The sequence below is a fragment of the Macaca fascicularis genome, chromosome 17, assembly GCF_037993035.2.
Source record: "Macaca fascicularis isolate 582-1 chromosome 17, T2T-MFA8v1.1".
NCBI lineage: Eukaryota > Metazoa > Chordata > Mammalia > Primates > Cercopithecidae > Macaca > Macaca fascicularis.
Window position 1 is genome coordinate 66,356,336 of NC_088391.1, and position 22,986 is coordinate 66,379,321.

General features: G+C 39.5%; 1 protein-coding gene across 9 annotated transcripts in view; it reads right to left on the bottom strand.

Moving 5' to 3' along the window:
- Positions 1–22,986, bottom strand: part of TBC1D4 (TBC1 domain family member 4) — a 209,680-nt gene that overhangs the window by 107,501 nt on the left and 79,193 nt on the right. For 2 of the 9 annotated variants that reach the window (XM_074022146.1, XM_065533322.2), the window contains exon 1: positions 2,084–2,335. The exons of the other annotated variants lie outside the window; for them this stretch is intronic. The gene's annotated coding sequence lies outside the window, so the exon portion shown is untranslated. Of the gene's footprint in view, positions 1–2,083; positions 2,336–22,986 lie in introns of those variants that run through there. 9 annotated transcript variants of the gene reach the window in all.

A 22,986-nucleotide genomic window follows, 5' to 3' on the forward strand; every position in this document is an offset into this window, starting at 1 on the left:
CAGGTGCCTGCTCTGAAAAGAGACGTTGATAACAGCCTCTGCATGATCATTGCTAATGCAAATACATGAACAATTTGAACGTGAGTATCTGGGAAAGTTAGCTCTTTGTAAATAATATTTGCTATGAACTTACTGTGTGCACTTTCTAGATAATAATAGCTATCACTAATGGAGCACTTATGTGTGGGGCACTGTTCTAAATGCTTTATATATTTTATCTCCTTTAATCCTCACAACTATCCTTTGAGGTAATTCTATTATTATCCTCATTTTACTGATAAGAAACTGTCCTAGATTCTGCTAATTTATTGAACCCACTCATAAAATCATGTTAACCGGATCAAGAAAATGAATATGACATTTTCCAGTCTTAAGAGGATAACATCAAAGACTATGAGATTAGAACGGAAACTAGACATCAAACACTGCGTTTCTGTGACAGTGTTTGCTTGTGATTAACAGTGTGCACCCTAAAGCCCTCGTGTCCTGCCCTCGTGTCCGGGACAATTTATAATATATTTATAAACACCATTAAGTTTAATTCTACCCTACAAGGCTTATCTGTAAATACTAAACAGAAAACAAAAGGATGAGTGAAGTTAACACACTGTGGCATTAACGAATGTCAATATCTACTGGGCCAACCTACCAATGAGAACATCTTAAACATATAAATTCAGAACTACTGCATTAAAGCCTTGAGCAATAAACTTGGACCAAAAACCATGACTATCATTTAATAGCCCTAGAAAAGAATGCAATGAAAGAAAAGCTTTCATGGATACATTATACACTTTTTACATGGCTTCACAGTTCTTATAAAAACGCATGCTGTAAAATAATAAATGTGCTTTTAATACAGATTTGCTATTTTATTTCATGATACATGCTCATTGTAAAATAAACCATACAGACAAGTACAAATAAAAAAACACTCACCCAGAGAATACCACTACTGAAATTTTAGTGAACATCTCTCCACACATTTCTCAATATTAAAATAGTTAATATAGGTATAAAATTTTGAATAAACAGACTCATTCTAAACAAAAAGTTTTGTGATCTCCTTTTTGTCCTTGAAAACATGGTGTAGGTATTTTTCCTTGTTGATAATTGACATCTTTATCATTATTTTCCAAGTGCTTTCTAAAACAGCAATTCTCACTCTTGAAACTGTTGAGACCACTAAGGGCTTCTGTATGTATGGTTCTATCTATCAATATTTATCATTTTAGAAATTATAACTGAGAAAATTTTAAATATTTATTAATTCACTTAATATAGGCACAAATCATTATATGATAAATATTATTTTTATGAAAATAACTTCACTTTTAAAACAAAAAAGTTTGTGCAAAGATTGATATTGTTTAACATTTTTGTAACACCTGACTTAGTAAAAGGTAGCTGGATTCCCTTATCTGTTTCTGCACTCAATCTGCCATGACATGAAGAACATCTAACGTCCCACAAGTATATATAAATGGAAAAGGGTAAATTTTCAGAGCTTCTTCAGATAATGGTTAATATTATCTTCTGATACGATCCACCAAAGAATGATCATTCCTTACAGGTTTGTGGCAACGTGAAATCTGAAACTGTGTCAGTGAACTTTCTACATTCTGTCCCATTGAAATCCATTTCTTTATTTTGCACTTCAAAAGAATCTTTTAACAATGCAAGATTTTGTAACTCATACACTGGTCTTTGGGGAAATATTGGTTCACTGAATTATGCAAATTTTGACGTATTCTATTAAGTATTATCAAGACATCACATTTGCTAATATCACCACTAATCTCATCAAAGTCTTCAGCAAACCATCAAGCTCACAATGACAAACAGAAGTTTTTCCAAAAGTCTAAACACACCCTGTCAGTTGCTTTTCTTTAAGTGGCAAGATCACTTTGTTCATTTTCAAGACTATGTCTGCCTAACACCCAAGACTGAAGAAGCACATTTTGTTATGAGTCATTCTTTCAAGTAAAAATGGTTTTCCAAGTAAAAGAGGCTAGTTCAGCATACAACTTGTATTAGCTTTCTGTTACTGCCTTAATAAAGTACCACAAGCTTCATTTATTACCTTACAGTTCCGCAGGACAGAAGTCTAGTACAAATCTCATCAGACTAAAATCATGATGCTGGCGGACTGTTATCCTTATTGGAATCTCTAGGGGAGAATTCATTTCTTTATGGTCTTCTTTCAGGCTGTCACCTGAGGGCTGTTCCCAGCTTCTAAAAGACATCCAAATTCCCAGCCTTGTGGCCCCCTTCTTCCACCTGCAAAGCTGGCAACAGTGGGTTGAGTGCTCTTCACATCACATCTCTCTGACCCATCTTCTACCTTCCTCTTCCCTGTTAAGAACTCTTGTTATTAGATTAGGCCCACTTGGATAATCCAGGATAATCTCTGCATCTTGAGGTCCTTCACTTTAATCACATCTGCAAAGTTACTTCTGACACACAAGGTAATATATTCACAGGTACCTGGGATGAAGGCAAGGACATATTTAAGGGGCCATAGTTCTTCCTATCACACAATTCAAAAAATTGTACAAATGCTTTTTCTTTACACCAGCATTGTATTTGGTATGCCATTCCCATTTTCTCAAGTATTATATTTTTTAAAATGTGTTCTCAGGGGTTAAATTTTTAAAAATTGAATAAATTCTACTGATTCAATAAGCAGATGAAGATCATTCTGAAGTGGGTCTGGCTGGGATTTTTAGCTATGAATTATTGACTGTGAAGAATACAGTGATCACTAGTAGAGTTTGGTGCCACTGCATTGATGGGCACCATCATGGCATCATGCTAAGATGCCAGTGGTTTCATCTACCATAGGTTTTGCACCAGTAGTGCAAATGTCAACATGATGAAAAAGACAAATAACATCTTAACATTATAATCAAAATAGTTTTGACTTGCTGACCCCCTGAAAGTATCTCAGGGAACCCCAGAGTTCTGCAAACCACACTTGAGTACTATGGTTCTCAAGTCTTCCACATGTCCACAGTAATACAGTATGACAACATTGACCCAATTCAATTATCTGCTCACCGTATGTGATATAGGTTATAATTAAAATGTTATGCCTTCCAACATTGTTCAAACAGGCTCCAATACCAGCTCTCCAGTTTACTGGTTTGTGTGGCCTTTTACAAACTTATTATTAGCAGCTCTAACTTTAGTGTTTTATGCATAAAGTGGTTTACTGATATCTGCTTCAAATTATTATTGTAAGGATTTGTGAAATTAAATGACAGCAGACATATGCTTGGCCAATAAGTGCTCACTAAAATGGTAGCTATTGTTGCCCATCATCTATTCTGGGTCCAAATTTTTTGCATGTGATTGTTTTTTAAAAATAACAGACCTGCTGCAATATTCCAGACTTTTCTTAACTTGTCATACTTAAAACAGGACAGTACCCTGCTTACTTCATTCCGATATATTTCCAGGAGTACTCGTTCTACAGACTGATCATGCTCATGTTAGTGAGCTACCCTGTAGCCAGAATGAATTATAAACAGCCTTGAAAGGAGATTTTGGGAAAAAGGACAAAAGTATTCATCATACTCTCTCTGTTTCAGATTAAAGTTAGGCCACAAAAATTCTGTTTACTTTTATTTAATTCTGAGGCTACTAGTAGTTTTTTTTAATGTACTTTGTTTCTTCAGAAAAGCACTGTAAGTAAAAACAGACTAGTTTGTAGAAAAGCTTGGTTTTATGTAACTATTGTATCTCTAGAATTGGTTTTAGTTTTTGTTATTTTTTAATAACAGAATAATAATTATTATGAGAAACAGTTAAACTGGTTAAATAAAATAGAAGAAAAATAATATTTTGACCAATTAAATATTGCCATAGTGTTAGCAAATCATTTTGATAAAATTAGTCATATGAATTATCACAATTTATAAAAATAGCCACAAATCCCAAACAATTATGGTACTGTGGTTGGCTAATGCACACAGTCCAATACCAGGCATCAACATGATGGTGCTAGTCAGATATGGACAAGGACTAGAAGACAACGTGCACAGAAAAGGCCAGAAAATTTACAAGTTAAAACACTAAAGATTGTAAGAAATTCTCAGCAAACCAGAAGTCTAGGCCCTAGAAGTAACAGAAACAATAATTCCTGAAGACAGGTAACTAAACCAAAAACTTAACATGAAAAGGTCTGAACACGCTGGGTATGGTGGCTCAGCCTGTAATCCCAGCACTTTGGGAGGTTGAGGCGGGCAGATCACTTGGGGTCAGGAGTTCGAGACCAGCCTGGCCAACATGGTAAAACCCGTCTCTACTAAAAATACAAAAAAAAAAAAAAAAATTAGCTGGGCGTGGTGGTGGGCACCTGTAATGCCAGCTACTAGGGAGGCTGAGGCAGGACAATCGCTTGAGCCTAGGAGGCAGAGGTTGCAGTGAGCTGAGATCGTGCCACTGCACTCTGGCGAAAGAAGGAAGGAAGGAAGGAAGCAGGGAGGGAGGGAGGGAGGGAGGGAGGGAGGGAAAGAAGGAAGGAAGGAAGGAAGGAAGGAAGGAAGGAAGGAAGGAAGGAAGGAAGGAAGGAAGGAAGGAAGGAAGGAAAGGAAAGAAAGAAAAGGTCAGAAAAGAGATTAAATTGACAGTCAGGTCTCAATGGTCGAAAGGTCTGGGTCCAGGAGATTAGGTACAAGTCTACATCCAGAGTGATTAGGATGTAGAATAACCTGAAATAGGGCTTCCCCCATGAACCCAGCACCATGGCTGCTGAAGGGTATTCTTAAAAGGTGCTACTACTAATTTCTGACACTAACAGACTCTTTCACTGCCACCTTCAGCAATTCACTCACTTACAGATTCTCATTCTCATGTAGTAATGGCAACCCCAAAGTTAAAACACAATAATGAAGGGGAACTGGAATCTAACATTCTGCCTTGCTAACTGTAATTCCTCAAGACTTGGGATGATGGAAGCTTAAGGATGCTGCATGTGACCTTCAAACAGATTTTTTTAAAGACCACAAAATAACAGCAGACTTCGAGGTATATAAGGCAGCAATTGTCGAAAGAGGAAAACCTCATCTTTCTCTTCTATTTAGTGTGTGAAAATCACTGTGCGTGTGTAGGTATGTGTGTGAGGATGGATACATAGATGAGAAGGAAGGAAGGAAGGAAGGAAGGAAGGAAGGAAGGAAGGAAGGAAGGAAGGAAGGAAGGAAGGAAGGAAGGAAGGAAGGAAGGAAGGAAGGGAGGGAGGGAGGGAGGGAGGGAGGGAGGGAGGGAGGGAGGGAGGGAAAAACAGGAGGGGAGGGGAGGGGAGGGAACGGAAGGGGAGGGGAGGGAACGGAAGGGGAGGGGAGGGAACAGGAGAGGAGGGAACGGGAGGGGAGGGGAGGGAACAGGAGAGGAGGGAACGGGAGGGGAGGGGAGGGGAGGGGAGGGGAGGGGAGGGGAGGGGAGGGGAGGGAAGGGAAGGGAAGGGAAGGGAAGGGAAGGGAAGGGAAGGGAAGGGAAGGGAAGGGAAGGGAAGGGAAGGGAAGGGAAGGGAAGGGAAGGGAAGGGAAGGGAAGGGAAGGGAAGGGAGAATCTATATTATCTTTGGATACATATCCAAAGAGAGCTTCCACAAGTTCTGACCTTCACATCTAACTGTGCTTACACTATGCTTTCTTTCCTGATACTATGCACACACTAGCTAAGGCCACTTTTTCCTCCACCACACACACACACACACACACACACACACACACACACACACACAAACAACTTGTATATCAGATGTCATGGCCTCCTGCACACTTAAGGACACTGATGAAGGAGTTCTCCCCTCTCTCTTCTACAACATCAATTTTTCCTTCTCTACTCTATCCTCCCCATCAGTTTACACACACACGTTATTTTTACCTCTCATCCTAAAAGAATTCTTTTGACCCCACTTCCTTCTCTAACTACCAGACCAACTCCCTCCTCCTAGATGCAGTTAAACTCCAAAAGAGTTGCCTGCATTTGCTGTCTGTGATTTCTCTCTTCCCTTTCCTTCTTGAACCCATACCACATCAGGCAATTACTCCTGCCACCCCAGCAAAGCAGCTGGTATGGCTGCCACATTGCTAAATCCAATGGTTAATTCCCAGTCCCTATCATATTAGACCCACGGGGTACACTTGACAGAAAAGAGCACTTCCTCAACCTTGACATACTTCTTTCACTTGGCTACCAGGACACTTGACTGTGCTAGGTTTTCTCCCTTCACTGGCTCTCCTTCAGATTCCTTTGCTTATTCCTTCTCATCTCTCAGAACTCTCATCCTTGGGACTACCCAGGGCTCTAGGATTGGCCCTTTCCTCTTTCCTATTTACACTTGCTCCACTTAGTCATTTCATGCAGTTTCCTGGCTTACAAGACCCTGCACCATCTGATGCCCTACTCCCTCTCTGAGCTCCTCGCCTGCCACTCACCCTCACTCAGTCCACTCCAGCCACATGGCCTCCTGACTGCTCCTCCACACAGCAGGAGCCTTCCTCCTGGGGCCACGGAAGTCCTGTTCCTCTCTCTCACTTCCTTAGATCTTTCCTCACCTGTTGTCTTTTCAGTGACAACTCCATTGGGCGCACTCACTGAAACTCTCTCTCGCTTTCTCTCGTTCTTTCTCCGGTCTTTCATTATTTCTTTTTCTCTCTCCTTCTCTTCCTTTCTCTCCAACCCCTTTCCTGTAAAATTTGTATCCTAAGCACTTCTCACCACTTAGCATGCTATAATATTGTACTTTTTTATATTTTTAATGTCTTCCCATGATAAAAAGAAGCCCTATAAAACCAAAGACTTTCAACAAATATTTGCTGAATAAATAAACATATAAATATGTGTTGGATAAATAACCAAAAGACCGTATTTTAAAATGCACACAAAATAAACGCAAAAATGACCCTATTTTAGGGTCATTTTTGACCCTAATATTGGCATATCCTCCTTCTCACTTTATTTCTACTTCCTTACCAGCATTCATTCTCCATCATACCCCTCAGCTGATCATTTCGTATATTTCATGTATTCTCTAGTCATCTGAAAGAAGATCCTCAAGCAGACAATCCACTTTTAATTCACTGGCACTTGCAAGACAACCTCACATAAATGTTCTCATGTGCTCCTAATTCCACTTCAATATCTCACTGCCCTTCCTTCTGTCCTCTCATACTTTAACCACTGAAGACATTTTCCTTTTCTTCTTCTTCCTCTTCCCCTTCTTCTTCCTCCCCCTCCCCTTCTTACCCCTCCTCATCCTCCTCCCCATTCTCCTTCTTCATCTTCTTCTTTTTTAAGAGACAGAGTCTCTCTCTGTTCCCCCAGCTGGACTGCAGTTGCAGAATCACAGCTCACTGCAACCTCAAATTCGTGGGCTCCATTGATCCTCCCACCTCAGCCTCCTGAGGAGCTGGGACTACAAGCATGTGCCACCACACCGGCTAATTTGTTTTATTTTTGTTTTTGTACAGATAGGGTCTTGATATATTGCCAGGCTTGTCTTGAACTCCTAGCCTTAAGTGATCCTCCTGCCTTGGCCTCCCAAAATGTTGGAATTACAGGAGTGAGCCACTGTACCTAGCCTTTTTTCTCTGATTTACAGTTATTCCTTTCAGTTTGCTGAGCCCTTAATCCATCTCTACTTTGCTAGAATTCCAAATCCTACAGTATACCCTTCCTTATTTAGACCTGCAGTCATTTCTTCCCTGTGGGCATCATCTCTTTTGTAATGTCAAAAAATATATCTATAAATTAAAATACACACACACACCAACACACACACACATACACACACTCAGCCTTTGTTTGCTCTTACTACTGCATTTGGTTTTGTTTTTTCCTTTCTTTTGCTGCGAAACTCTTTAAACAAGAGGTAGTCATCTCTTAGACACTGCTAAAACCCTTGCATTCACACATTTCACCCCTCATTCTCCCAGGCGGGTCTCTGGAATGTTACACTTAATCATCTTTTCGGTAGAATAATTAATATTGTCTCAGTTCTTAATATCTATATAATAAACATTGTATGATGTGGCATATTGTCTGCCAGGCTCCACTCCAAACATTTTACAAGTCTGAATGGATGGTGAATATCCTCTGCTGCATTCGGTCCACCAGATAATATTCTGCCCACTCACAGCCACTTGGCTTGCTATGCACAGGCCAGATCTACAAACAGCAAATTTTTCAGTGCAACAATACAGTGGTTTAGAGTTACCCAGACCTGAGAAATCTGTAGGTTCCACATTCTTGGGGAAATTTTTTTTAAATGATATAAATAAAATCTTTGGCTGAGCACAGTGGCTCATGCCTGTAATCCCAGCACTTTGGGAGGCCGAGGTGGGCAGATCACCTAAGGTTGGGAGTTCGCGACCAGCCTGACCAACATGGAGAAACCCCATCTCTACTAAAAATACAAAATTAGCCAGGCATGGTGGTGCTTGCCTATAATCCCTGCTACTCATAAGGCTGAGATGGGAGAATCGAACCAGGGAGACGGAGGTTGCGGTGAGTAGAGATCGCACCATTGCACTCCAGCCTGGGCAACAAAAGAAAAACTCTGTCTCAAAAAAAAAAAAAAAAAAAAAAAAAAACTCTTTATTAAGTAACACAGATATTTATTTTCTTAGAGGAAGAATATGAGTCAGTCTATCAGAATGATTTGGTTTCTGAAAATGCCTATGTGAATTGCTTTGAAATAGGGATTATATAATATGACTTGGTAATTATAATCTCATATATACAGCTAATAGCTACAAAGTGCTTTTCAACTACTGATGATTCTTACAATTACCTTTTAAGACAAGACAAATATAATTAACTTGCAGAAAGAAAAGTCATGAGACTAGTAAACAGAGCTGATATGCAAACTCAGATATTTAAAACAAGTTTACTGTCATCTCAGACCCATTAATTTTAAGCTCAAATTCATATTCATTTTACTTCCTCATTTATTAACAAAAGTTTAGCCGAACCATAGTTTAGATTCCACAGATTTTCAATCTAGCCATAACCGTTGTGAAGTCTAAAAAGGAAACGACATTATTAAACACAAGAGGTCATCAAAAGAACTGACAATCACGGAAAGAACAATGGTTATTTTGGCCGTGTATTAAATCAGATCTGCCAGATATTTCAGCTGTAAAATTTTTTTTTAATTTTAAGGAAAACACAGAAAAGAAAAAGAATTCTCAGAGAGAACCACCTACATGCCAAATACTTGCCAAAATATAAACCTTATTATTAAATAGCAAACATAAATATATTTTATATTTCAAATACAATAGAAGCTAGATTTGCCAATCTTTAAAAAAATTAAAATGTATGTGGTTAGCTGTTTTGTTCATTCATCTGTTCATTGTTACTTCTCAGAATGACCTGAAAATCAAATGTATCCTTGGCAATGATTCTGAGCACTGCAAATAATGTTATTGTGCTTTCAATACAGGAATATTGTGCAGATTTAAGTTAAAGGGAAACAACAGGAACAGACTGTAGCCAATTAATTTCATTCAACAAACATTTATTGAGCAACTGCAATGTGCAAAACCTTGCTACAATTTGACAGAGTGTACAGGTGGGGTGGGGTGCGGGATCATGGAAAAGAGAATGCATTGAGTATAGAAGGAGGTACCAAGTATAAAAACAACCATTTACAATAGGAGTATAGGCACTAAGTACAGAAGTATGTTTGCAGGTAGTATGTGTGAAATCAAAAAATATTTATCCAATTAGAATATATTTTCTTAAAAAAAATGCTGCCATTCCTTTGTGTTAAAGGAGGCCTGAGACGGATGTGGTAGGACAAAGGTACAAGTTCCCTGAAATGTACTGGTTGGTAACTACTCAGCAGTGGATAAGGGTAGGCTTAAAACAGATGTATCAACTGCTGCTTCCTCCTTAGCAACTCCTCACCACAGAGACTGTGCCTTTTTGTGGTATATCTAAACAGGAACAAACATGTACAAGACTGAGTTCCAACTAGAAGGCCCTTTTCTGAAATATTTTTTAAAGTGAGTGGTAAAGTGCAAAAGTCACAATATGAAATCCATTCCTCCAACATATAATACAATGATCTGTATACAACCAAAGGCTATTTATAAAGATTCCTGGTATTTCTCTATGAGTTGCTGGAAACAGCAAAATCATAAAGAGTTTATGAAGTTCACAATCTGCCAGTGAAAATAAATGATATGGCCAGGTGCGGTGGCTCACGCCTGTAATCCCAGCACTTTGGAAGGACGAGGCAGGTGGATCATCTGGAGTTCGAGACCAGCCTGGACAACATGGAGAAACCCTATCTCTACTAAAAATACAAAAATCAGTCGGGTATGCTGGCGTGCACCTGTAGTCCCAGCTACTTGGGAGGCTGAGGCAGGAGAATCACTTGAACCTGAGGCGGAGGTTGCAGTGAGCCGAGATCACGCCACTGCACTCCAGCCTGGGCAACAGAGTGAGACTCCGTCTCAAAAAAATAAATAAATAACTAAATAAAAGAAATGATACCTTGGTAAGTATCATGGCTCCACAATCAGTAAGTTGTTGTGCCCCTCCCATTTAATTGGTTGGCTTGTTTACGCCTCTTTATTTATAAACAGGATCAGGTTGGTTTTGCAACCCATTGGCTCTGGACTTTCTCCACAAAGTCCCTCATTTTTCTCATGACCTGCGATTAATGTGGCTCCTGCTTTCACACAAGGTGTTCCACAGGTTTATTTCACCTGCTTATAATTTATGTAAGGGGTAAATGTTTAATCCAGTTTCCTTCATTAAAAACCACAAGCTGCAAATTTCACATCTCTACAGACGTAGAAAAAAATCAGCGGGCCTTCCAGACAGGTCCATTCATTATACTAAAACAATAAAGCATATTTTATTCCAGCCATGAATGCTGTTAATGGAGTTTATATATCAACCTTTATTGTCTCCGCAGCTGTTTCAAAGAAGGGCGATAGAACTGACTTAAAAAGCACCACTGGTCAAAGGCCTAAAATGTTCCAGATCTTGTTGGCTATGTTTTTAAAAGACAAAGCTGTCCTGAAAAGGTTTAAGCAATCCAACTTTATCGCACCAGGGAAAAAGTAAAGAGATTCTTAAATAGGGACTGAAAGGAGTAGATATTCCAGAAATTTTACAGGTTTTTCTACAATAGGCATATTGTATTTGTGTCACAATAATGATTTCCTAGTAAAGCCATTTAGGGAGAATTTCACAAATTTGCCATCTAGTATAATTAATTATCAATTTTTAAAACCCAGTAACTAATGTCTGAATGTAATTCCTAAAATTCAAAAACATTAATAAGCAAAAGAAAAAAATTAAACAATGATGAAGCAGGAATATAAGATCAGAAAACAAATTTGGGGAAAACAACAGAAACAAGTAATCATACACCCTCAGATATATTTACAGCATCCTTAGGGAATAACATTCTGAGCGCTTGAGTATTTCTTTGCCTACAACACTGAAAGAAATTCTTTTTTTTATTATTATTATTATACTTTAAGTTCTAGGGTACATGTGCACAATGTGCAGGTTTGTTATATATGTATACATGTGCCATGTTGGTGTGCTGCACCCATCAACTCGTCAGCACCCATCAACTCATCATTTACATCAGGTATAACCCCCAATGCCATCCCTCCCTCCTCCCCCCTCCTCGCTCCCCATAATAGACCCCGGTGTGTGATGCTCCCCTTCCCATGTCCAAGTGATCTCATTGTTCAATTCCCACCTATGAGTGAGAACATGCGGTGTTTGGAGAAATTCTGATTAAAGAATAGACATATTTTCAGATGAGAAAAGATTCAGAGATTTTACACATAAAAGCATTTTAGAAAGGTTAGTTAAAGATATACTGAAGCAAAACCAGACAGTAAAATAAGAAACAAGAAGCCATACAATCTAAGAAAAAGAGAATCCAACCCTGAGGACACATTGTATCAGTCCCAACTGAAACAGGACAGCTGAGGGTCCTAGCTGAGAAGCATCTAGGAAATGAACGGATTTCACAGGTTAATTAGCATGCTTGAGATGTTAGAAGAATTTAAGGGTCTGATTAAAGCAGAGAAGGCAAGAAAAAAATGGTAAGCAGAAACTCCAGGAAAAACAACAACCTGCCAAACAAAAAAGTATAGTCATGGCACAGTGACTCTTTAGTGAATATTTACACAGTCGTATTAGCATAAAACCTTTAGTCCAGTAATAATCAACTCCTAAAATCAACTACAAAGCACGAAATTAACTATGAACACATCACAATGTGATATCAATTTAAACAACATAAAAAATAAAGGGCAGATACCAGAAACTATAAAGTGGAAGTGGAGGAAAAGAGAAGGAAAGGCAGTAGAACTAACATAGAAATGTTAAGCGATACTGTCTGTAGCTGAAAAGAGAAAACTGAGATAAATGGTAGAAGGTGTGAAAACAGTAACATATTGTGTGGAGACGGCAAGGAGTGAAAAGATAAGTCAGTCTACAGTGCTAACAGGTCTTTCTTTTCCTATTTGGCTTTTTGTTTGTTTGTTTTGATTTGATTTGCTTTTTGGTTTTGTTTTGTTTTGTTTTTCATTTGTTTGTTTTGGAGTTGGTTTCTTTGAAATGTAAATGAACCATGACCTTTCCAAGAAAAACCAGTTCAAGGGAACAGTATCGTAATCTACCAATGCTAAACCAGAAAAACCTAGGAATTATCCTATTATAGTAGATTAGAGATGGCTACAAATTCTTCGTAGTTTTCCCACTGAAAGGTGATACTGTCTGCTTCCCTGGTTAGGTGGCTGCTTTGATTAATAGAAGCAATTAGATGAACATTTTGAGCTCTTCAAGCCTAGGTACTAAGAAGGCTTGGCTACTTCCACTTTCCTACTCTGAAAATATCCAAAGTCATGACTACCATAAGACTATCTTGCTGTGAGGAAGGCCAAGCTTGCAGCATAGAGGCCACACGGAGAGAAAGAGATGCCTGGCCAGCCCCAGGTGTTTCAGCCACTCAGTTGAGGCGTCACACACAAGAGGGAACATGCTACCTTGGATGTTGTAGTCCTGGCAGATGCCATGTGAAGTAGACATAAGCCGTTCTTACCAAGGAGAATCCAAACTGCAGCGTACTAAGTAAATAAATGTTATCATTTTAAGCCACTACATTTGGAGGTGGTTTGTTATGCAATGAACAAGACAAAAATCAGAATCTAGAAGTGGGTGCTGACATAAGAAAATCTAAAACATGTGGCATTGGCTTTGGGAATGGGTTTTGTGTGTAGCCTAAAGGGCCTCGAGGAAATGGCTAGTGGGTTTGAAAGTGGGAGCTGCTAGTGAGGCAACTGAAGGCGGGACAGAAGAGGACACCAGCTGTGAACTGGTAAACAATGAGGAAGCCTGTTGCAATGCACACAACAGAAAGAGTATCTAATGAACTTGAGGGTCAACTTAAGAGGATTTCCAGACAGAAAGCTGCAAGTATAACTGACTTCCTTTAATTGCCTGTGATAAAGTATGAGAGAAGCAAGAGAAGCTAAGAAAAGCAGAAATCAGAGGAAATATAAAGGACCCAAAACATTATGGGTCCAAAAGTAAAGCTACTTCTATCTGCAGTCCCTCTCAGCAAAAGACTTTCACAGTAAAAAGTAGCCTCAGGTCAAGGACCAAAATAGGGCTCTGACAGTAAAAATGACCCATGATTAGTACCAAAAAAGTAAGACTCCTTTTTCTAAAAACCTCAAAGATCTGAGGACCTACCTCCCAAACCCACTTATCTAGACAAGGGGGTTTCTAAGACTTTAAGGAGCTCTCCCACAGCAACCTGACACCCAGCCTAAAGTAAAGAAGAACCAATCTTATCTTCAAAGATATTCTGGGTGTGACTTTTCTCAAACAGAGTAGACTGATATACAGAAAGTTCTTAAATTTGGGGGGTACTACACTAGCTTGGAATAAATGATATAAGATCTCCCAAAATAAAGGAGGCCTCTGAACCCCCAAACTTCTATAGGCAGGAAGCATGGTAAAAAAGAGTCAGCTGCAAACATCAGCTGTTTCTTACTGGAATGAAAGGACAACACAGAAGATGGAGCCAAGAACCACAGAAAATCATTCCCAATGAGAGCTGAGGCTGAGAATTGGCTGAATTTCAGAAACGCTATGAACCAGTACCTGTTCTACGGTACTGTAACCCACTGCCACACATCCATTTTGAACAGCGGTGTCTACTGGGCTTATATCATCCCTGTATTCCTGTTTTATATATGGGGGGCTAGGGGACAAATAACTTGTCCTTTTATTTAGTTCACACACCTCTGCCACTGAGAAACCACACCCAACCCACCTCATCTACACCTCCATATGATTTAATGAATGTAATTCTGGTATCTGAGTCAGAGCCTGATGCTATAATGGGCTGAGACTGCCGGGCATCTTGGGAGTGAGCAACTGTGTTTTGCCTTTGAAGAAATGTAAATAATTTGTGGCCAGAGGGCAGACTGTGATGGATTAAATATGTGTCCATAAATTCTTTGATGGGAGGTATTTCCCTTCTTCTTGAATGCAATCTGGCCCTGTGGCTGCTCTGACCAATAGAATGCAGTAGAACTAATGTTCTGGGACTTCTGCACCCCAGTATGAAGAAGTTTCTACTACATTTTCTACTACTGAGCTCTAGGGAAAAGCCAGCTACCATGCAGGAAGTCAGACTACCATGAGACTGACATGCTGTAAGGGAGGTAATGCTCGCGTTGGGGAGAGACCAAAAGGAGAGCCATTCCCAGCCAGTCCCTAGATGACACCACAAGGTCAGCTGAGGCACCACCCAGTAAAGAAACCATCCTGAAAATTCCAGCTCTGGCAGACACTGTGTGGAGTACAGATGAGCCATCCATCAAGCCCTAACCAAACTGCAGAAGAGTGGGCAAATAAGCAACTGCTGTTGATTTAAGCCATTAATTAGAAAGGTGAATTGTTATGTACCCTAGAAAACCAAAACACTTCATTTCTCTCCCTCCTTTCACCCCATCCTACCACCAATATACAATCACTAAATCCTATTTCTCTTCCTCTTTAATATTGCTCTAATCAGCCGCACTTTTTTTCCAGTTCCACTGTTTATATGGTTCCCATCATTTTTCGCATGAACAACTCTCAGTAGCTTCCTAATATACCCCTTCACCCATTTACCACCACCACTACTTCCAATACACCCCATTCTCCAAATCACAGTCAAAGTGTTCTTTCTAAATAAAAACCTAACATTAAATCCATGCTTTTTTTTTTTTTTTTTTTTTTTTTTTGAGACAGAGTCTCACTCTGTTGCCCAGGCTGGAGGGCAGTGGCATGACCTCAGCTCACTGCAACCTCTGCCTCCCGGGTTCAATCGATTCTCCTGCCTCAGCCTCCCAAGTAGCTGGGACTACAGGAGCCTGCCACCATGCCCAGCTAATTCTTTGGGGTTTTTTGTTGTTATTGTTGTTTTTTAGTAGAGACAGGGGTTTCACCGTGTTAGCCAGGATGGTCTCAATCTCCTGACCTCGTGATCCACCCGCCTCGGCCTCCCAAAGTGCTGGGATTACAGGCATGGGCCACCGTGCCCGGCCACATCCATGCTTAAAACCGGCACTAGCTCTCCAGCACACACACATATAGTGAAATTCCTCACAAGGACACACAAAGCTTTCCCCATATGGCGTCGATCACTTCTCCAGCTTCGTGTGCAACCATCACCCATCAGCAATGAGCACTCCAGAGAAAGAGTAAGTCTCACAGGAAAAATCCAGAACAAGTTTCTAGACTCTATATGTATATATGCTGTCACTAAATAGCCACGTGACCCTGGATAAGTCACTCTAAATAAACAAGTTTTTTTCTTTTACATAATATTAGTGTTAGACCAAAATGAGATGATCTCTTGATCTCTCGTATCAAAATGCTTTCAAAAATGAGTCTGAAAACAAGGAAAATATTCTCACAAAGGAAGTTCCACATACTCCCCTTCTCCCTGACCCAGCTCTACCCTCAAGCTTGTGTGAGAGCTTGTTTCCAGGATTAGTTCTCTTACTTGTTCTTAATTTCCCCTTTTCTTTCTCTAAAGTCACATATCTCCCAAACCCCAAGTCTCCAAATCTCCCACTATTGTGAGAGATTGCACAATAGTGGTGAATAACTGATTCAATTTGTCAGTAAGAGCTGTTTTTGCATCAGGTACTTCAGTCAAGGTCTACCCGCATAACTATCTTTAGTCAGTGTCTGATACTACGTGACCTTGGCATTAAGCAGTTTTTTCAGTAGCTGAAAGTAACATATAATCAGAAAGCACAAGCACACAGGACTTCACCTTCACAAAAGAACGGTACAATCTATTCTTTCCTATCAAGAGTTATGTACAAAATAAAAAATACAATACTCTGGCAATAAGAAATTCTCTTTTTTAGCAAGAATTAACAGAATATACAGATTATTCTACATTTTCTCACTCACGGACTGCAGTAGGTTTATTCTCCAGATAATGAAGATGCTTTGGGGTTGATTGTTGTTGTTGTTGCTGTTGTTGATAGCTACTGGAGAATAAAGGCAACAAGTTTTAACTAGTTTTAGAATCTATCTATCAACCTAGAAATCATAGGAAAAGCTACACTGTAAATTCCATTGAGACAGACCCTTTTTCAGTCCTGGAGACTGGAACATTTGTCAAATGAATGAAGGAATGTTTCAATTAATGGAAAATGAACATTAAGCAGTGAGGAATTATTCAAATCATGAAAACCTGTGGACTTTTGCTGAAGTGAACACTTCAAACACAAACTCTGCTTGGAATCTCCTGAAACATGTAGATCTTGAGCCCTTCATCCTGTATCTAATGCAAAGCTGTATTAACTGAGCTACATGTACACTGTAGGATGTGTAACCACCCACCAAGGGTGCCCTAAAGTCAAGGATGAACATGGCACAGATTCTAGTAGAATCATTCTGACTTATAGACTGGAGAGTGGGGGGTTAAATAATTTTACTGCCACGCTTTTAAAAATATCTTTATATTAAAATACATAAGATATATTATCAAATAAACTAAAATCTGAATTACTTCTTAATATATAACAAGGTGTCCAAGTAATTTAGAGCTTGTGGCAGACCTAAAAGGGTTTTGTCCCCCATCTCCCCGATACACCTTCATTCTTCTCTCCCGCAACTTAAGCTTTAGTTGAAATATGCCAAAGGACTGAATAGAACATTTCTCCATTCTTTCAATATAAGAACTAACCAAAGTTTATAATAATGATTATGGTATAATAAATACTTCCATTCTCAGGTAATAGCTTCAAAAAAAAGGATAAGAAATTTTAAGTTGAGCAACCTGAAACATTCTCCATTTAAAAGATAATTTGTCTACCCCAATCTATAAATTTTACTTGGTATATACACTTTTACTTTAAAAACAATTTCATTTTCCATGTGGTCTTCCACCCCTAGTAAACAAACACACATACACACACACACACACACATACACAAACACACACACACACCCTGTATCATGCATGATCTGTGATGAAAAGATTTCTAACAAATCATTTTGTATACATATTTTAATTCAGGTTAGTACAGAAAAAAAGGTAGAATTTATAAAGAAGGTAAAAGTAAGAGAGATACAAGAGACTTTTTAATAATTAAAAATAGATACTGCCTAAGCACAAAAAGCAAACATGGAGCTCACAGGGAGGTAAGTTACACACACAAGGTGTCTGAACATCTTCCATCCCCTGTCAAAATCAGAGGAAGCTGTGAAGCCTGCCAGCCATCAGGCCCGGGTTAATGAGCTCCGCAGTCCAGTTTCACAGTATGTGGGGCATTTGCAGTCATGGGGAAAGAACATGCAGCCCCCGTGCTCCTGGGCCCCTCTCTCAAGAGTCTGTTCCAGGCGTGCAGGGCCAAAATAAACCCAACCAGCACACTGAGCTGCCGTTCACCCATGGATGAAGACCTACTCCTGCACATGGCCAGGTACCAGGAGGCCGTGGGTCAATGCATTTTTAATTCCACTGGATCCTCTACTTCACAACACGACTTACTTTATTTTTAGGGGAAAAGTTTGTGGGGTTTTTGGGCAGGGGAGAAAGGATTAAGATAATTTTTAGTTCTAGTTTCGCAGCTAGCAACAAAATCACTTACTAACAGCTAGTTTTTCGTTATTACTAAACAAAATATTTTAATTATAGGCTCTATTCATATTGCTTAAAGAAATTACATTCTAAATGTTTTGAGATTTTCTCGTATGTTACCATGTGGTTACAAAATGTATTATTTTTGATCTAGCAAATACCTTAAAAAATAAAGGCAGGAAGTATAAATAATTTTGTTAAACAATCCAACATTTCCAAAACACACATGCTGCTCCAAAATAAAGCAAAGACAAAGAAAATGAGCTTCTACTTACTATCATTCTGTATTTTCTTTTGACATGAATTTCAATTACATTAGTTTTTATTTTAATAAATTATAATTTTTCCTCTTCCTAGTTGCATTCTACAGGATCATTACAAAAGAATACTTATTAAGTCCAATTTCCCACCTCTGTTTGTGCTTATTATTGAAAGTTGTGTGTGTACTATTTAAAGAGCTCAAGGAAACTCACAAGAAAAACACAGGCTCAAGTGGGACAATTAATGTGAGGAGAGACTTCTTAAGAGAAGTAGTAAAACAAACCTAATGGGGAAATGCTTACTTTTTTTTTTTTTTTTTTTTTTTTTTTGAGACGGAGTCTCGCTCTGTTGCCCAGGCTGGAGTGCAGTGGCGCGATCTCGGCTCACTGCAAGCTCCGCCTCCCGGGTTCACGCCATTCTCCTGCCTCAGCCTCCCGAGTAGCTGGGACTACAGGCGCCCACAACCGCGCCCGGCTAATTTTTTGTATTTTTAGTAGAGACGGGGTTTCAACGTGGTCTCGATCTCCTGACCTTGTGATCCGCCCGCCTCGGCCTCCCAAAGTGCTGGGATTACAGGCGTGAGCCACCGCGCCCGGCCTGGAAATGCTTACATTTGAACTTCAGTAAAGAAATAACAGATTAAGTCAAGATACTAGTTTCAGGAAAGATTATACAGAATGCTAGAGAAAGTTCAAGGAAATCCGGTATTTATATATATAGGTGGTGTAACTGTAAATTAGAATAGGCTTTGTAGGGGGGAATATATATATATACACACACACACACATACATATATATACACATACACACACACACACACACACACAATGTCTCCCCAGCAAAGGCAATAGTTACGTGAATCAAAGCGTACTCATTTTGATAAATAGTGAACAATCACTAGATTTTTTAAGAAGATGGCACATAAGAAAAAGCAGAGTTCAAAACTGCATACATAGTATTATTGTAATACATTTTAAAAGATGTATTTGATCTTATTTCAGAATAGTTTTAGATTTACAGAAAAGGTAAAGACAGTTGAAAAAGTTTCCTTGTAATCCATACCCAGTTTCTTCTATTGTTAACATCCCTCCTCAGTACGGACACCCAAATGTCCTTTTTCTGTTTCAGAATCCCATCCAGGACAACACATTACATTTAGTCATCATGTCTCCCTAAGCTCCTCTTGGCTGTGACAATTTTTCGGATGTTCATTGTTTTTAATGACTGTGACAGTTTTGAGGGGTTCTCAAGAGGAATTTGTTAAAAACGTTTCTTTATCAGGATTTATCTGATGTTTTTCTCACGATTAGACTGAGTGATGGGTTTTAAGGAGGAAGACCACAGAGGTAAAGTGCCATTTCTAACAACAGATTCAAGAAAAGGCATGAACAAAAAGAAAAATCACAGAATGTTAACAATAATTACATTTGGGTAGCCAAGGACCATGGATAATTCTTTTCTTCTAACTTATCTAAATCGTTTTTAAATATTTCACTAAAATCAATTTTTGTGACTTTAAAATTAAACACCTAATGGAAAGCCCTTAAATTACAGTTAAAAATTGACAACAGTAGAACTATGTCCATCTGCTGCTGTCCCCGCTCCACCCATGCAGAGAAATGGGGATGGTTACACTTGCCCACCAGCTGCTGCCTGTCCTCTATGACACCAGCAGCCGTGCAATTGATTTGACAGCTGTTAAATGACTTCTAGGTACTACACATCCATTTAGGCCAGGGGTTGAGAAGGACAAACTATTCGGGTAGGGCTGCAGTTTCCCCTGACATCTTTCTCACATGTGGGCCATTATGTATCTAATACCTTTACTGACACAAAAAGGAAGAATACAGTGCATCAGATCTCAGCCATATGGAGAGAAGACCATGAACTATTAGGTGAAACAAACCATGCTGCAGAATAATAAACATATAATGTTTGCAAAAAAATGCAATTTATACATCACAACAAATTATATTGTGTGTGTGTGTATATATATACATGTATATATGCTTTTTTTTTTTTTGGAGAGATGGAGTCTCACTCTGTCGCCCAGGCTGGAGTGCAGTGACGCAATCTCGGCTCACTGCAACCTCTGCCTCCCGGGTTCACACCATTCTCCTGCCTCAGCCTCCCAAGCAGCTGGCACTACAGGTACACACTGCCATGCCCAAATAATTTCTTTTGTATTTTAGTATAGATGGGGTTTCACCGTGTTGCCCAGGCTGGTCTTAAACTCCTGAGCTCAGGCAATATGCCCACCTTGGCCTCCCAAAGTGCTAAGGTTACAGGCGTGATCCTAGCCTGGATCCCACCATGCCCGGCCATATGAATTTTTCAAGTCTAGGGTACGCATCAATCTATAATTTCCTGAGAGGACAAAACATTGAAAGGGAGGTTATTTTTCTTTTTTTTAACTTTCTATATTTTTCTATTTTATAAACTTTACCATAATCATCTTTTATTATTACCAAAAGAAGGTTGTAAATAATAATGCAGAAAAGCTTTAAGCCAAAAACTCATTTGTTTAAAGAGTTAAATTAACCACTAGGTACAAAATAAGACACAGTGTCAAAGAGTAGACCAAAAAAAATAATGGAAGTTTGAGTAAACTTCTAGCATGGTGAACCAAGATTATAATCCTTCATTTATCTTTTAAGAATTAAGTGTCATTTTATTTTTTGTCTTTTGTTCCTTTTTAAACTGACTGAAACGGTCTATATTCCTTGCACATCTCTCCTCCCTTGGCTACCATTATTTGAAGAAGGATTTCATGACAAGCACTAACAGGGAGAGATGATAGGTTTCTCAGTCATAATTGAATTCGTACGCTCCGGCCTTTCAAACAGCTGCGGTGTTTAAAAGCATCCAACTGTGAGGGCCACATGCCTTCATGTTTCTTTGCTTTTTAACAAGCTGACTTGACACACATATCTCTAGAGAATTTATTGAGAAACACATCCAAGAAGCCAACCCAGAAGGAAAACACTAAGCCTCTTCACTGCCACTCAGAAAGTAAACACTGGATTCTTTTTTTTTTTTTTTTTTTTTTTTTGAGACGGAGTCTCACGCTGTCGCCCAGGCTGGAGTGCAGTGGGGCGATCTCGGCTCACTGCAAGCTCCGCCTCCCGGGTTCCCGCCATTCTCCTGCCTCAGCCTCCTGAGTAGCTGGGACTACAGGCGCCCGCCACCGCGCCCGGCTAATTTTTTTTTGTATTTTTAGTAGAGACGGGGTTTCACTGTGGTCTCGATCTCCTGACCTTGTGATCCGCCCGCCTCGGCCTCCCAAAGTGCTGGGATTACAGGCTTGAGCCACCGCGCCCGGCCTGGATTCTTTATAATTCTATTATTTACATACTTTACTTACAACCAAGATCACTGGGCATTGCCCGGGTTTGAAAAATGTCCAAGGTACTTAAATCGCCACCCAACTCAACTTCTTCAAATTAAAGCATTGCAGGCCTTTGTTACAACACACAAAAATATGCTGTCTTCAACAGACGGCACATTGTATGGCTTTGTCCTTCATTTCAACCTCAGCAACCTTTTCTCAAAGGACACGGTGCAAAACAGAGCACCAAGGAAATGAAACTTCTGATGGTAGGTGTTGGTGACGATAAGAGGATTGAGAAGGATGGAGCACACATCACAGTGTTGTCATTGAGGGGGCCTTTAGGGTATTCATCTCCATAACATATATAGTCCTATTTACTAACATTTTATGATTCATGTAAGAGTAGAATAAACGAAAGTGATTATTAGAGAGCTCAGGAAAAATCAGGCAGTTCCCTCCATACCAAATTGGAAAGGTCCTGCATGATTAAACCACTACATGTGCTTTAGTTGCCCACAAGCAGGGTTGATGGGAGTTTAGTGTACAAAAACAGAATCCAAAGCCTTGGACTTGGAAAACAGGCCCAGCACCTAAGGGTTAATTAAGGGTCTCTAGTTACACTCATTCGGATGCATGTAGGATCCGCATCATTTAGATCATCAACACCCTAGTATTGATACCCTAGTGAGACCGAAACTTCACATGATAGTTACGTATCATTTCAGACGTTTGTGATAAACTGAGGCATGTGAGACAAGCTGACCAAAGCTTCAGAAGTGTTTCCGATCTGCATGTGTAAGGAGGAGAAACTATTCATCCAACCCGCTCAGTGACAACACTGGTAAGTGGGTACCAGCTATAAATTCTAGCCCACCTCGTTCAGGCCGCCATTCATCTCTCTGCACATCTACATTCAATGAATTCAACAACATTCCAAGAATATTTGAGTGTTTACGAATGCCAGGGCCTGGGTTTAAAGAGATTTAAATAGATTTAAATAGATTAACAGGCCAAGAGTTCTTTCCTCAAGGACATTAAAATCTCCAGGACAATATCTTCTGTTTTTGTCAGACCAATTCCCTCCAAATACCTTCCTCAAACAGCCAGAAAGATTACACTTCTGAATTCTAGGAAGCTGGTCACAGCAAGGAAGCAAAATTTTTTGATTTTCCCAACTCTCCACAGAAAAACAGAACAATCGACATCAAAAACAAAACCTATGGACAACATTTACAACAAA